This window comes from Mobula birostris, chromosome 8, assembly GCF_030028105.1.
Source record: "Mobula birostris isolate sMobBir1 chromosome 8, sMobBir1.hap1, whole genome shotgun sequence".
In the NCBI taxonomy this organism is placed as follows: Eukaryota; Metazoa; Chordata; class Chondrichthyes; order Myliobatiformes; family Myliobatidae; genus Mobula; species Mobula birostris.
This window is the reverse complement of record NC_092377.1, coordinates 99079553-99095651: the sequence shown is the minus strand read 5'-3', so window position 1 is coordinate 99095651 and position 16099 is coordinate 99079553. Positions and strand designations below refer to the sequence as shown.

Genomic DNA, 16099 nt, shown 5'->3' with positions numbered 1-16099 from the left:
CTGGTAACTTGAAATGGAAGATTCACGCAAAGCAAGTTAGTTCTTTGCTTGAGTTGGTGATTTTGTGTGACCTACTGCTGTCTACCGATTCGCGGTCAAAAGGAGCTCTGCAACAGACATGCATAGTACCAATGACATTCAGTGTCAGAATCAAGTTTATTATCACTGACTTATAATATGAGGTTTGTTGGTTTGTGGCAACAGTACAGTGCAAAGGCATAAAATTACTATAAATTATAAACTAGTGCAAAAAAGGAAAAACAATATAGTGTTTAATGGGCTATTCAGAAACCTGATGGCGGAGGGAAAAAAGTTGTTTCTAAATCATTGAGTGTGGATCCTCAGTCTCCTGCACCTCCTCCTTGATGCTAATAATGAAAAGAGGCATGCCCTGAATTGTGAGGATCCTTAGTAACAGATGCTGCCGTTTTGAGGTATGCCTTTTGAAGATGAGCTCAATGGTGAGGAGTATTGTCCCTGTGAATGGTGCAGGCTGAGTCTACAACCTTCTATAGCAGGAGTTCACAACCTTTTTTTTTTATTATGCATTGGACTGCTACCATTAACTGAGGGGTTTGTGGACCCCAAATTGGGAACCCCTGCTGTATAGCCTCTTGCGATCCTGTGCTTTGGAGCCTTCGTACCAGGCTGTGATGCAACCAGCTGGAAAGCTCTCTATTGTACATCTATAGAAATGTGCACGAGTCTTTGGAGACCTCCTCAAACTTCTAATAAAATAGAACCACCGTCTTGGCTTCTTCGTGGGCCCTGGATAGATTCTGTGAGATACTGACACCGAAGAATTTAAACCTGCTCACGTACTCAATGAGGGCTGGTGTATGTTCTCCCAACTTCCCTTTCCTAAAGTCCACAATCAGTACTTTGATCTCACTGACGTTAAGTGTGACACCACTGAACCAGTTGATCCGTCTCAAGAACAGTGGTGTCAACTCCAAATTGGTCTGCCACAAGCAGCGGATTTAACCTGTTGGAGGACACCCTAGTTTGGGGACGTGAGAGTGTGAGCTGGTGCTAGGGAATGGTTTAGGTATGATTAAATAAAGAAATGAAGGTTTTTTTTTGTATATGATTACAAGCATCACTGACAAAGTTAATATTTGTTTCCTAACCTTGATTGTCCTGTACAGTTGATAGTGAGCCACTTTTTTTTGAACCCTTGCTGTACTAGGAGCTAGCAAAGAAGTAATAAACTTCATGATGTCCCCTTGTGCTATGGCTGTTATCCTGTAGAATGTAGAACATGGAATAGCATAGCACAGGAACTGTCCCTTTGGCCCACAGTGTTGTTGCAAGCTAATTAAACTAGCAATACACACATAACTAAACTTGTCTCTCCTTCCCTGTAGAAGTCCATATCCTCTCATTTGTCAAAGATACTTTCAAACGCCTCTATGGTATTTACCTCTACGACCAGCCTTACCCACCCCCAACCCCCAGCAAAGCAAATGTGGAGAATGTCATATTGACTTTGCTGTTAGGTAGGACTCTCAGGTTGTGGACTCAGTGGTAAAGAAGAGAAGATGTGCTTCCATATCAGGATGAAATGTGGCTTGAGAAACAGTTTGTTGATGATTACATTCCTCTGTACCCACTACCTGTTTCTTCCTCAGTGGCAAAGGCCACAATTCTCTGAGATACGTTTGAGACCTTGTCAAGTTACTGGACTGCATCTTGAAGGTGAGCATTGCAACCGTGACAGTTAGGGTTGTAGTCAAGATGGCTGCTTCACTGTAGTTGCTGATGAGCTTCGTGAATGGAGTTGAAACTTTTCTCATCCGAGCAAGTGGAGAATGTGCCATCAAAAGCCATCTTTCATGTCTCTTCCAGAGTATTTCAAAGCATTGAAAGTTATTCTGCAGTATAGGAAATGTGGCAGTCATTATGCACGTGGCCATTCATAAATGCACAAACGCAAATGTGAAAATGATCAGATAATGTTTAGAAATTAACTAAATTAACTAATGTTTAGAAATTAACTAAATTAACAGTTGACTGAGTAAAACCAAGAGCTTGGAGACCGAGGAGAACTTTCTGCTCTTACGAGGAGAACTTTCTGCTCTTAGGAGCATGGGATATTTTACTTCCTCCTGATTATAGTTTCTCCTAATGGTGCATATTCCTTGGTTCCCATTGACTTGGCTTTTACTGGGGTTTCCTGATCTCATGTGGATAAAATGCATCAAACCTGGATTTCAGTTTTTGTGTCCACGTTTGGAACAAGGCTGTAATAAGACCCAGAGTTAAATGGTTCTGATGGATTTCAGACTGAGAATAGACTTGGCAGGTTATTGGTGAATGAATTTCAGGGCAAGTTTAGAAAGTTGAATTTTAGCAGAAATCAGTGATGCTCAAAGCTAGGGAAAAAGCAGTGCTTATCTTTGAAGGTTGGAAGATTTTTAGAAGAGGGATGGAACCATCCCTGCAGTGGGCTGCAGTCATTGCAAAAAGTCATTCATTGGTAAGGCAGTGTGAAGTTTAAAATGAGCCTTTTGTAGTTTTTCGGAGGGCTGTAATTATAGTGATCTCTTAGGCACTCAGCAGGGGACGATTAAAAAGAAGTGAGGTGTAGGCGGAGCTGTCAGGCTTCAGCAGGGTTGAGCTTCAGCTTGAGAAGTTAGAGATATAACAAATGTAGACAGAATGCTCGTTCAGGCAGTGGAATGCTCCTCTTGTGAGATGTGGGGTTTCAGGGTACCTGACAGTCTCCCTGATGACTATACCTGCAGGAAGTTCACCCAGCTTCAGCTCCTGACTGACACAGTCAAGGAACTGGAACTGGATGTACTCAAAATCATCTAGAAGACTGAAAACCTCTGAGGTGAGACTTTTACTAAGGTGGTCACAGTCAGAATGCAGGCTTCAGGTAATAGATGGGTGACCACTAGGAAAATTAAGCAGTCAATAGAGGGTTCCACTGCAGCTATTCTCATCAGCCGCAAGTATAACCCTTTGGATACTACTGGGGGAGGGGGAAATGACCTATCAGGGCACTGTAGCTGCAGCCAGGCCAGTGGGGCTGTGGCTGGCTCTAAGGCTCAGCAAAGAAGGGTAGAGTCAGGCAAAATGATAGTGACAGGGAAACATACAGATTTTGTGACAGTGAAAGAGATGCCAGCATGGTGTGTTGCCTCACAGGTGCTACTGTCCAGGATGTCTTAGAGCGGTTGTAGGCAGAAGATTCTCGAGAGGGAGAGTGAAAAGCTAGAGGTTGTGGTGCACATTGACACCAGTGACATGGGTAGAAATGGGGAAGAGGTCCTGTGCAGTAAGAAATAGGGAGCTAAGGAAGAACCTGAAGAGCAGAACATCCAAGGATGTAACCTCTGGAGTAGTCCTGGTACCATGTGCTCGTCAGGGCAGGAATAGGATGATAGTACAGATGAATGAGTGTCTGAGGAAGTGATGCAGGGTGTCAGGGTTGCAGGTTTCTGGATCACTGGGATCTGTTTTGGAAAAGGTATGACCTGTACAAAAAGGACCGATTACATCTGAACCTGAGGGGGAGCAATATCCCTGTGGGCAGGTTTGCTAGAACTGTGGGGGAGGGTCTCAACTAATTTGGCAGGGGAGTGAGAACCAGAATAATAGGACTGAGGTTGGTTAGTTGGTATACAAATCGAAGCAGTGTGTAGTGAGACTGTGAGGGTGGACAGGCAGATGATAGGGCAAAATTGCAGTTAATGCAGCGGTCCCCAACCACTGGGCCGCGGACCGGTACCGGGCCGCAAAGCATGAGCTACTGGGCCACGAGGAAACGATATGATTTGGCGATATGAGTCAGTTGCACCTTTCCTCATTCCCTGTCACACACTGTTGAGCTTGAACGCACGCGAGGTCATTACGCATGCGAGGTCGTGACCCATGCATCATCCATGTCAGCGCGGGAAGGAGGTCAATTCCTCAAGCTTGCAAATGACGGTGGGCTGAGAAGTATGTTTGACATAACATCTCTGCCGGCATTCTGGATCAAAGTCAAGGCTAAATATCCTGAGGTAGCCACGAAAGCACTGAAAACGTTGCTTCCATTTCCAACATATCTCTGCAATGAATGCAATGAAAACTAAATTGCAGAATAGACTGGACATAAGGAACCCCCTTCGAGTATCGCTGTCTCCCATCACCCCTCGATAGGACGGTCTTGTTGCAGGAAAGCAAGCACAGGGCTCCCACTGATGCAGCGATATTGGTGTGTTGCAATGATTTTATGTATTCATATGGGGAAAATATGTGCTGTGTGTTTAATATCCAAACGTTACTTAAAATGTTATGATACTATTGACCTATATAACCATATAACAATTACAGCATGGAAACAGGCCGTCTCTGCCCTTCTAGTCCGTGCCGAACGCTACCCTCACTTAGTCCCACTGATCTGCACTCAGCCCACAGCCCTCCATTCCTTTCCTGCCCAGATACCTATCCAATTTTTCTTTAAATGATAGTATCCAACTTGCCTCTACCACTTCTACTGGAAGTTCGTTCCACACTTACTTCAAGCTCCCCTGTCCTCCCCTGATAATTGACTTATCACTATATTCATGCGAGGAAAATATGTGCTACGTTTTTAATATTAAGTTCGTTAGATGCACTCAATTTTGTTTCTGAAAGGGTTTATTTGCCACTTATCACCTATATTCCGGTCGTGATTAACACCCCCCACCCCGAACAGAATCGCCAAAAACAATTTGTAGGAAAAAAATCGGCACATACACGCATGCACAAGTCACGCATGCACGCTGGAGCCCGCGCAAAGCTTCATGGTCATTGTATTCTTTCCAGGGGTAAACCCAATGTATTTGACTGCTACTCTTATCCGTTGGCAACCCTACCCACCCCCCCAGTCAGCCGGTCCGCAAGAATATTGTCAATGTTAAACCGGTCCGCACTACAAAAAAGGTTGGGAATCCCTGAGTTAATGGGATGAGTTGAAGTGTAGCATGGGGCCAAATCGAAAAGGGTGATGAATACAGGATTTAAGGTGTTAGGTTTCAGAAATTTTTATTTAGATCTTTATTTTGATCTGAGAAGTGCTGAAAGTAGTTCAGTAATTTTTTTCTAAGGGTATTTAGATTATTGGAGATATACCACATTTATTTTTGGGGCTGTGTGAAATGTGCAAGCTGTGGCTATCTTTTCATCAGGTAGCAAGTATGTAGATGACTGTGTGATTGTTAATCTTTGAGAACTCTTAAGTCAAGTAGCTAGCATATTGGTGCATTTGTTTTTATGTTTTGCTTGTTTTTTTTCCCTGTAATTTCTGTCGCATGAAGTTCATTGTACGGTATTTTTTAAAAAAAAGTGAGCAACTGTAGATTTGTTTAGAATGTTTTGACTTTCAAGTTCCCAATAGATGGTCATCAGAATAGCCTCTATTAATTGAATGGACAAAAGTAGAGAGAGGGTCATCTTGCTACCAAGTATATAGCTCTTGAGGCCCTTGCTGAGGACCTAGCCATTCCTACCTCAGTAGCTTGCACATATTACCCAAAAATAATGCAAGTGAGGATACATCTGGTAAAGCTCTGAACATAGTCGTATCAGGTCAAAAGGGAAAACAAGCACATTGACTTTTTTTAGACAGCATCATTTTCTTCTTCATTTCTACGGATTAAGAAAGTTAATCAAATGTTTTGATTGAAAATAGCTGAAAATTTAATGTTATAGTAACTATTAAGTATTTTAATCTGTGTAATGGCTCTCAAACTAGTAACATTTATCTCCTTAAAAGCTGTTCAGAATGTGATTCATTTTAGAGTATTGCAGATTTAAGTGAAATGATGTCCAAGAGGGTTTAAATATTTTGTAGCAATCATGAAAACAACAGCAACTGTTGATGGACACATAAGAGAGTGCAGATACTGGAATCTGGAGTGAAAATATAAACTGCTGGAAATACTCAGCAGGTCAGGCAGCATCTGTGGAGGGAAATGGATTGTTGACGTTTTAGTTCGAGGCCCTTTAGCTGAATGCTGCCTGACTCATTGAATTCCTCTGCCAGTTTGTTGCTTGCATTGGAACACGAACTGAAATAGAAATTGGGTTACATTGCATGGGGGGAAAAAAAAGCTAATGAAGTAGTTACCAAAGACAAGAGTGCAGTTTTCTGAGAAATTGTTAATGTGATATCAGTAGAGGCTTTGTGTCAAACTGCCAGCAGCCTTTGTGTGTGTGTGTGTGTGTGTGTGTGTGTGTGTGTGTGTGAGAGCGAGCTGCAGGTGTGTAGAAATGACATTTGATATTGAGTGGCTGGGTATTCTGTAGCATTACCTTTCAAATTCCCAGTAATTCAAAAGAGTCTCTACTCTTGTAATTAAAGTTTCCCTGAGTTTTGGAGCGTTAAAATGAAGAGATTGGGCTGTAGTGTTTGTGTATACTATTAAAATGCTACATATATATGCTATATTCATCATAAAAGTGTGAATGAGGCCGCAGATGGTGTGTGCAAGATATTCCAGCCTCCCACGGTGGGTCTTGAAAATTTACGTGGATCATATGGTTTGTTGTATCTTAAGCCTAAATTTTACTACAACACCATTTTCCTGATTTTTTTTTTTCTTTACCTACTGCTTATTTGAAAGAAGGGACTTCCACTTTCTCTGTCTCAGATATCAGATGATGCTTTTGAATTGACTGCGCAAGTTCATTAGTATCATGCAAACAGGCCTATCTTGTCTCCCAGCTGTTGCTTTTATTCTTTGCTGTGTGTTTACTGCATTTTGCAAATCTGTTTTTTATCTTATGTTTTTGATCTCCAACTGCTTGCATTCGTACATTGACTAGATAATCTTGTTTACACCTTTATCCTCATATTCACCCTGATTTTACTCCATCGGAAGCATTGCCCCACGCACCCAAACACCATCCCAGCTATCCCAAACAAATCCTACCCACCCAACCCCACACTCTCAAACCAAACCCCTGACCTCATTTTTTTCCACATTTTGCACTATTGCAAATGTCATTTGGGAAGCAAAAGACAGGAAATTATAGGCCAGTTAACCTGATTTCAGTGGTTGGTACGATGCTGGAGTCCATTATTAAGGATGAGGTTTCAGGGTTCTTGGAGGCACGTGATAAAATAAGCCAAAGTCAGCAAGATTTCCTCAAAGGGAAAATCTTGCTTGATTATCTGTTGGAGTGCCTTGAGGAAATAGCAGGCAGGACAGACAAAGAAGAGTCAGTAGATGTTGTTGATTTGGATTTTCAGAAGGCCTTTGACAAGGTGCTGCACATGATGCTGCTTTAACAGGATGAGACCATGTGGTATTAACGGAAAGATACTAGCATGCATAGAAGATTGGCTGACGGGCAAAAGGCAAAGAGTGGGAATAAAGGGGGCCTTTTCTGGTTGGATGCAAATGACTCATGACGTTACACAGGGGTCCATGTTGAGACCGCGTCTTTTTATGTTACATGTCAGTGATTTAAATGATGCAATTTATGGCTTTGTAGCCAAGTTTACAGGCAATACAAAGATGGGTAGAAGGTACCGGTAGTGTTGAAGTAGGGAGTCTTCAGAAATATTTCCACAGATTAGCAGAATGAACAAAGAGTTGGAATACAGTATAGGAAGTGTATGGTCATGCACTTTGGTAGAAGGAAGAAAGACAGACTTTTTTTAAATGGGGAGAAAATTCAAAAATCAGAGTTGCAAAGGTACTTGAGAGTCCTCATGTAGGATTCCCTGAAAGCTGTCAGAATGAGTTGGTGGTAAGGAAAGCAAATGCAATCTTAGCATTCATTTTGAGTAGACTAGAATATAAGAGCAAGGATGTAATGCTGAAGCTTTATAAGGCACTGGCTGGAGTGCAGTTGGAGTATTGTGAGCAGTTTTTGGCCCTTTATCTAAGAAAGGATGTCCTGGCTTTGGACATGGTCCAGAGGAGTTTCATAAGAATGATTATGGAAATGATACTTTGAGGGCCTGTACTCATTGGAGTTTAGAAGAATGAGGTGTGATCTCATCGAAACCTATCGAAAATTGAAAGGCACAGATAGTGGGCATGGAGAGGATGTTTCCTAAAGTGGGAGAGTCTAGGACCAAAGAGCACACCCTCAGAATAGAGGGACGGCCATAGAGAACAGAAATGAGGAGGAATTTCTTTAGTCAGAGGGTGATGAAACTGTGAAATCTTCTCTTGCCCTCCCCCACCTAATAACAAAGAGGGCAGGTACAGTGAGTGGGAGAGGGAATTGAAACCGGGATTGGGACTTGGGAGAGGGAGAAGCAGAGGGAGGGTTACTGAAATATGAAAATACAATTAGATAGTAGACTACCCGGGTCGAATATGAATGAGATGTTGTTCTGTACTTGGAACAATAAGACAATATTTGAATGGAGTTGCAAGGAATAATGGTAGGAATAAAGGTAGTCTACTTTTCATTATGGTTTTTGTTTTCTTCAGTCTTTTAAATAATTTTTGAAAATTTTAAGAGTTAATTTTGAAATTGTTTTTTTTTGAAGTTTTTGAAAGCCAGAAGCATGCCTGTAAATTTTGGATTTGGTCTTTTTTCAGCTGGGTCAGGGGGCCTGGGATAAAATGTTTGTGTATCTTGGCAGGGAGTGGCATTACTTATGATTGGAAACCTTGGCGCAAGTGTGACATCTGCATTTCTTTGATGCCTTTGGGAACAAACTTTTCACTGAACCTTCTTGGTATTGTTCATGTCTGGTCACTCAAACATGTTGGCAAGCTAATTACAACAGTTTTAAAGAGGGGGGCTCTCTGCTTTGGACCTGGGATAAAAGTCAAAGTTATCTTAGTTAGGAGATACACATTCAGAACAGTTTCTTATAGCAAGTACAGTAGTTGAGTTCAGTAACCGATGTGAACATACCTAAATGGCTGTCTTGAAAGAGTGAATCTCCTTGTCCTCAAATGCACAAGTTTTTTAAATTTGAAATGAGAGAATTGCTGATTGGAGGCAATTTGCCATTATTGCTGTATTTCGTTCCCGGATTTTTGCACGTCATAAATTATAGCTGGAAGATGTATTCTATTGTTGTAGAATAGAAGCATCGTTTTGATGCAATTATAAATTTTAATAGTGGTTATTTTATGTATTTAATTACTCACTGTTTGGAAACAGTCTAAATACAGGTGCACATTCCTTTATCCGAAATTCTGAAATCCAAAAAGCTCCGAAAACCAAAGTTTTTTTCGCCAACAGCTGACATTACTCAGGTGTGACGTGGCAGCACTAGCAGAGGCCACCAGACGGCAGTTGTGGCTCAGCGCTCGTACTGGTTACACGTACATTTGCTGTTCGCTGATATTTTGTGTTCACTGTTGACTTTGTGTTTAATTTCACTGTGTAAATGTCAAAAAGAGCTGCAGATACCCCTATGGGTAATAATGAGAAAAAGAGAAGGAATCTTCTCTATCAATAACGCAGAAAGTGGAGTTATTGCAGAAGCTTGATCATGGTGTGTCTGTGCGGCATCTTACTGAAAAAAATAGTGTCGGAACTACCACTGTATATGTTTTAAATAAACAAAGACAAGTTACTGAAGTGTTATAGTAACAGTGACGTTCTACATTTATTCCAATAAATCATTTACCATGTGTTTGATTCAGTTTGTTTGATGCTGTATATTTTTATGTTTTATTGAATATTTTTGTGGGAAATAAAATTTCTTCTTGTCATTATTCCCTGAACAATATATAACTTGGACTCCAGGCCGGGTCTTTATGTGCTGCTGTTGTGACTCCCGTCTCCCCTTCCCCCAACAATACCCTGCAATCCCGTCTCCTTCAGATCCCACCGTCAGCTCCTGGGTACTCAGAGGCTCCATCTTCCTCTCACCCCAACCCTCCCCTCTCCATTGACACCCCCAGCCTCCTCCCTCCTCCCTCTGATCCCAGCTCTCAAGATTCCAGCCTTGAACTCCAGGCCGGGTCTTTATGTGCTGCTGTTGTGACTCCCGTCTCCCCTTCCCCCACCACCACTCCGCAGCCCCGTCTTCCTCAGATCCCACCGTCAACTCCTGGGCCCTCGGAGGCTCCATCTTCCTCTCACCCCAACCCTCCCCTCTCCATTGACACCCCTAGCCTCCCCCCTCCCCCCTCTGATCCCAGCTGTCATCCGTGCCGGGTCTTTACCATCCCCTCCGACCTTCAACTGTCGGAGGCAGAACGCTCTGTTCTCAGTAAGGGCCTCACGTTTGTCCCCCTTCGCCCACACCTCAGCGAGTTCCGTGTTCGCCACGATGCGGAGCTTTTCTTCCGCCGTCTCCGTCTCCGAGCCTACTTCTTCGGCAAGGACTCTTCCACCCCCACCGATGACCCCTTCTCCCGTCTTCAACCCTCCTCCTCTTCATGGACACCCCGCTCTGGTCTTCTGCCTGCTCTGGATCTTCTTATCGCTAATTGCCGACGGGACATCAACCGTCTCGACTTAACCGCACCTTGTCCCCATTCCAACCTCACTCCTTCCGAACGCTCTGCTCTCCACTCCCTCCGCACTAATCCTAACCTTATTATTAAACCCGCCAATAAGGGGGGTGCTGTTGTAGTCTGGCGTACTGACCTCTACCTTGCCGAGGCACAGCGACAACTCGCGGATACCTCCTCTTATTTACCCCTCAATTGTGACCCCACTAAGGAGCACCAGGCCATTGTCTCCCACACCATCACCGACTTTATCCGCTCAGGGGATCTCCCATCCACTGCTACCAACCTTATAGTTCCCACACCCCGCACTTCCTGTTTCTACCTCCTACCCAAGATCCACAAACCTGCCTGTCCTGGCCGACCTATTGTCTCAGCTTGCTCCTGCCCCACCGAACTCATCTCTGCATACCTCGACACTGTTTTATCACCCCTTGTTCAATCCCTTCCGACCTATGTTCGTGACACTTCTCACGCTCTTAAACTTTTCGATGATTTTAAGTTCCCTGGCCCCCACCGCTTTATTTTCACCATGGATGTCCAGTCCTTATGTACTTCCATTCCCCATCAGGAAGGTCTTAAAGCTCTACGCTTCTTTTTGGATTCCAGACCTAATCAGTTCCCCTCTACCACCATTCTGCTCCGTCTAGCGGAATTAGTCCTTACTCTTAATAATTTCTCCTTTGGCTCCTCCCACTTCCTCCAAACTAAAGGTGTAGCTATGGGCACCCGTATGGGTCCTAGCTATGCCTGCCTTTTTGTTGGGTTTGTGGAACAATCTATGTTCCGTGCCTATTCTGGTATCTGTCCCCCACTTTTCCTTCGCTACATCGATGACTGCATTGGTGCTGCTTCCTGCACGCATGCAGAACTCGTTGACTTTATTAACTTTGCCTCCAACTTTCACCCTGCCCTCAAGTTTACCTGGTCCATTTCCGACACCTCCCTCCCCTTTCTAGATCTTTCTGTCTCTGTCTCTGGAGACAGCTTATCCACTGATGTCTACTATAAGCCTACTGACTCTCACAGCTATCTGGACTATTCCTCTTCTCACCCCGTCCCTTGCAAAAACGCCATCCCCTTCTCGCAATTCCTCCGTCTCCACCGCATCTGCTCTCAGGATGAGGCTTTTCATTCTAGGACGAGGGAGATGTCTTTTTTTTTGAAGAAAGGGGCTTCCCTTCCTCCACTATCAACTCTGCTCTTAAACGCATCTCCCCCATTTCATGTACATCTGCTCTCACTCCATCCTCTCGCCACTCCACTAGGAATAGGGTTCCCCTGGTCCTCACCTACCACCCCACCAGCCTCCGGGTCCAACATATTATTCTCCGTAACTTCCGCCACCTCCAACGGGATCCCACCACTAAGCACATCTTTCCCTCCCCCCCTCTCTCTGCATTCCGCAGGGATCGCTCCCTACACAACTCCCTTGTCCATTCGTCCCCCCCATCCCTCCCCACTGATCTCCCTCCTGGCACTTATCCATGTAAGCGGAACAAGTGCTACACATGCCCTTACACTTCCTCCCTTACCACCATTCAGGGCCCCAAACAGTCCTTCCAGGTGAGGCAACACTTCACCTGTGAGTCGACTGGGGTGATATACTGCGTCCGGTGCTCCGGATGTGGCCTTTTATATATTGACGAGACCCAACGCAGACTAGGAGACCGCTTTGCTGAACATCTACGCTCTATCTGCCAGAGAAAGCAGGATCTCCCAGTGGCCACACATTTTAATTCCACATCCCATTCCCATTCTGACATGTCCATCCACGGCCTCCTCTACTGTAAAGATGAAGCCACACTCAGGTTGGAGGAACAACACCTTGTATTCCGTCTGGGTAGCCTCCAACCTGATGGCATGAACATCGACTTCTCTAATTTCCGCTAAGGCCCCACCTCCCCCTCGTATCCCATCTGTTATTCATTTTTATGCACCCATTCTTTCTCTCACTCACCTTTTTCTCCCTCTGTCCCTCTGAATATACCCCTTGCCCATCCTCTGGGTCCCCCCCCCACCCGTCTTTCTTCCCGGACCTCCTGTCCCATGATCCTCTTGTATCCTCTTTTGCCTATCACCTGTCCAGCTCTTGGCTCCATCCCTTCCCCTCCTGTCTTCTCCTATCATTTTGGATCTCCCCCTCCCCCTCCAACTTTCAAATCCCTTACTCACTCTTCCTTCAGTTAGTCCTGACGAAGGGTCTCGGCCTGAAATGTCGACTGCACCTCTTCCTACAGATGCTGCCTGGCCTGCTGCGTTCACCAGCAACTTTGATGTGTGTTGCTTGAATTTCCAGCATCTGCGGAATTCCTGTTGTTAACAATTATTTACATAGCATTTACATCGTATTAGGTATTATAAGTAATCTAGAGATGATTTAAAGCAAGGGTCCCCAACCTTTTTTGCACTGCGGACCGGTTTCATATTGACAATATTCTTGCGGACTGGCAACCCAGGTGGGGGGGGGGCGGGTAGGGTTACCAACAGACAAGAGTAGCAGTCAAATACGTTGTTTACCCTGAGAGACTATAATGACCATGAATTCTTGCACAGGCACCGGTGCGCATGTATGTCCGTGCCTTCTTTTTCTATAAATCATTTTTGGCAATTCTGTGGGGGGCGGGGTGTTAATCACAACCGGAATATATGTGATAAGTGGCTAATACACTCAATTTCGTTTCTAAAAGGGTTTCTCTAACAAATTTAATATTAAACACACAGTGCATATTTTCCTCGCGTGAAAATAGTGATAAGTCAATTATCAGGGGAGGACAGGGGAGCTTGAAGTGAGTGTTGAACAAACTTCCAGTAGAAGTGGTAGAGGCAGGTTCGATATTATCATTTAAAGAAAAATTGGATAGATATATGTACAGGAACGGAATGGAGGGTTGTGGGCTGAGTGCAGGTCGGTGGGACTAGGTGAGAGTAACGTTCGGCACGGACTAGAAGGGCAGAGATGGCCTGTTTCCGTGCTGTAATTGTTATATGGTTATATAAGTAAGTCAATAGCATCATTACATTTTAAGTAACGTTTAGATATTAAACACACAGCACATATTTTCCCCGTATGAACATATAAAATTATTGCAATGCACCAATATCGCTGAATCAGTGGGAGCCCTGGGCTTGTTTTCCTCCAACAAGACGGCCCTATCGAGGGGTGATGGGAGACAGTGATACTCGAAGGGGGTTCCTTATGTTCAGTCCTTTCTGCAATTTGGATTTCGTTGCATTCATTGCAGAGATATGTTGGAAATGGAGGCAATGTTTTCAGTGCTTTCCAGGCTATCTCAGGATATTTAGCCTTGACTTTGATCCAGAATGCCGGCAGAGATGTTATGTCAAACATACTTTTCAGCCTGTCGTCATTTGCAAGCTCGAGGAGTTGATCTTCTTCCCGCGCTGACATGGATGACGCGCGGGTAATGACCTCGCATGTGTAATGGCTCAACAGTGGGCATGACAGAATGAGGAAAGGTGCAGCTGACTCCTATCGCCAAATCATATCGTTTCCTCGCGGCCTGGTACCAGACCGCGGCCCGGTGGTTGGGGACCGCTGATTTAAAGTATCCGGGAGGATGTGCATAGGCTTGGTATGCCGCTGGGTCCTGAAGTCCACCGCACAGATTAAATAAGGGACTTGAGCTTGCAAGTTTTTTTTTGGTAGCGGTTGCGGGGAGGGGGGTCTGAAATCCCAAAAGTTCTGAATTCTGAAATGCAACTGGCCTCAAGGATTTCAGATAAAGGATTGTGGACCTGTAGTACATCCCTTAAGTGAAGTTCACTTCAGGTTAAATGGGCATCGTTGCAGTCCCCTTCTTCCCAAACACTCTGCAGGAAAAAGAACTGAGTAATTAATTTGCAAGTCAGTATAGAAATGAAAGTAACTTTAACAGTACTGTTGCTGTTAAGGAAAGTTATTTTATACTGTATTGTGAAACTAATATATATATATATAGATACACAAATGTTGATTAAATCATTTCTCAAAATGTTTCTGTTGCAGGTGAATGCCCATGTCCAGAAACTAGCTCTTGAAGTTTCTAATTTTAAAATAGATTTAAGAATTACAGATATATTCAAATTCTGTGTTAATACATCAATGTTTTTTTTAATTTCACACACCTTTTGTGTTCTTTATCCTTCGAGGTGTTCACTCTTATTTTGTGCATTCAGAAATACAATGCCTATAAAAAGTATTCACCCCCCCGACCCAGAAGTTTTCATGTTTCATTGTTTTACAATATTGAATCACAGTGGATTTAATTTGACTTTTTTTGACACTGATCAACAGAAAAAGACTCTTGTGTCAAAGTGAAAACCGATCTCTACAAAGTGGTGTAAGTTAATTACAAACATAAAACATAAAATAATTGATTGCACAAGTATTCACCCCCTTTGGTCAGTATTTAGTAGATGCACCTTGAGCAGCAATTACAGTCTTCAGTCTATGTGGATAGGTTTTGCCTATCTGGGCACTACAATTTTTCACCATTCTTCTTTACAAAATTGCTCAGGCTTTGTCAGATTACATGGGGATTGTGAGTGAACAGCCCTTTTCAAGTTCAGCCACAAACTCTCAATTGGATTGAGGTCTGGATTCTGACTTGGCCACTCCAAGACATTAACTTTGTTGTTTTTAAGCCATTCCTGTATAGCTTTGGTTTTATGCTTGGAGTGATTGTCTTCTTGGAAAACCAATCTTCTTCCAAGTCACAGTTCTCATGTAGACTGCATCAGGTTTTCCTCCAGGATTTCCCTGTATTTGGCTGCATTAATTTTGCCCTCTACCTTTGCAAGCCTTCCAGGGCCTGTCGCCCTGAAGCATCCCCACAGCATGATGTAGCCACCACCATGCTTCATGGTAGGGAGGGTGTGTTTTTGATGATGTGTGGCTTACGCCAAACATAGTGTTTAGTCTGATGGCCAAAAAGCTTAACTTTGGTTTCATCAGACCATAGAACCTTATTCCAGCTGACTTTAGAGTCTCCTCCATGCCTTCTGGCAAACTCTAGGTGAGATTTCATGTGAATGCTTTTTTCAACAGTGGCTTTCTCTTTGCCACGCTCCCATAAAGCTGTGACTGGTGAAGCATCTGGTGTGCAACAGTTGTTGTATGCACAGTGTCTCCCATTTCAACCACTGAAGCTTGTAATCCCTCCAGAGTTGTCATAGGTCTCTTGGTGGCCTCCTTTACTAGTCCCCTTCTTGGACGGTCACTCAGTTTTTGAGGATGGCCTACTCTGTGCAGATTTACAGCTGTGTCATGTTCTTTCCATTTCTTGATAATTGACTTAACTGTACTCCAAGGGATATTCAGTGACTTGGAAATTTTCTTGTATCCATCTCCTGACTGGTGCTTTTTCAATAACCTTTTTGCAGAGTTGCTTGCAGTGTTATTTTGCCTTCATGGTGTAGTTTTTGCAGGATACTGACTCACCGGTAGTTGGACCTACCAGATACAGGTCTATTTTTACTACGATCAATTGAAAGACCTTGACTGCCCACAAGTGATCTCCATTTAACTAATTATGTACCTACTGAAACTGATCAGCTGCACTAGTGATGATTTGGTGTGTCATATTAAAGGGGGTGAATACTTAGGCAATCAATTATTTTGTGTTTTATATTTGTAATTAATTTAGGGTGAATACTTTTTATAGCCACTGTATAAAGAACTGCAG

The 16099-nt window shown here is 43.6% G+C and overlaps 1 protein-coding gene across 4 annotated transcripts in view; it reads left to right on the top strand.

The window, feature by feature from the left end:
• The window catches only part of map3k4 (mitogen-activated protein kinase kinase kinase 4), a 217038-nt gene that overhangs the window by 109884 nt on the left and 91055 nt on the right, over positions 1-16099 (top strand). The window lies entirely within an intron of this gene.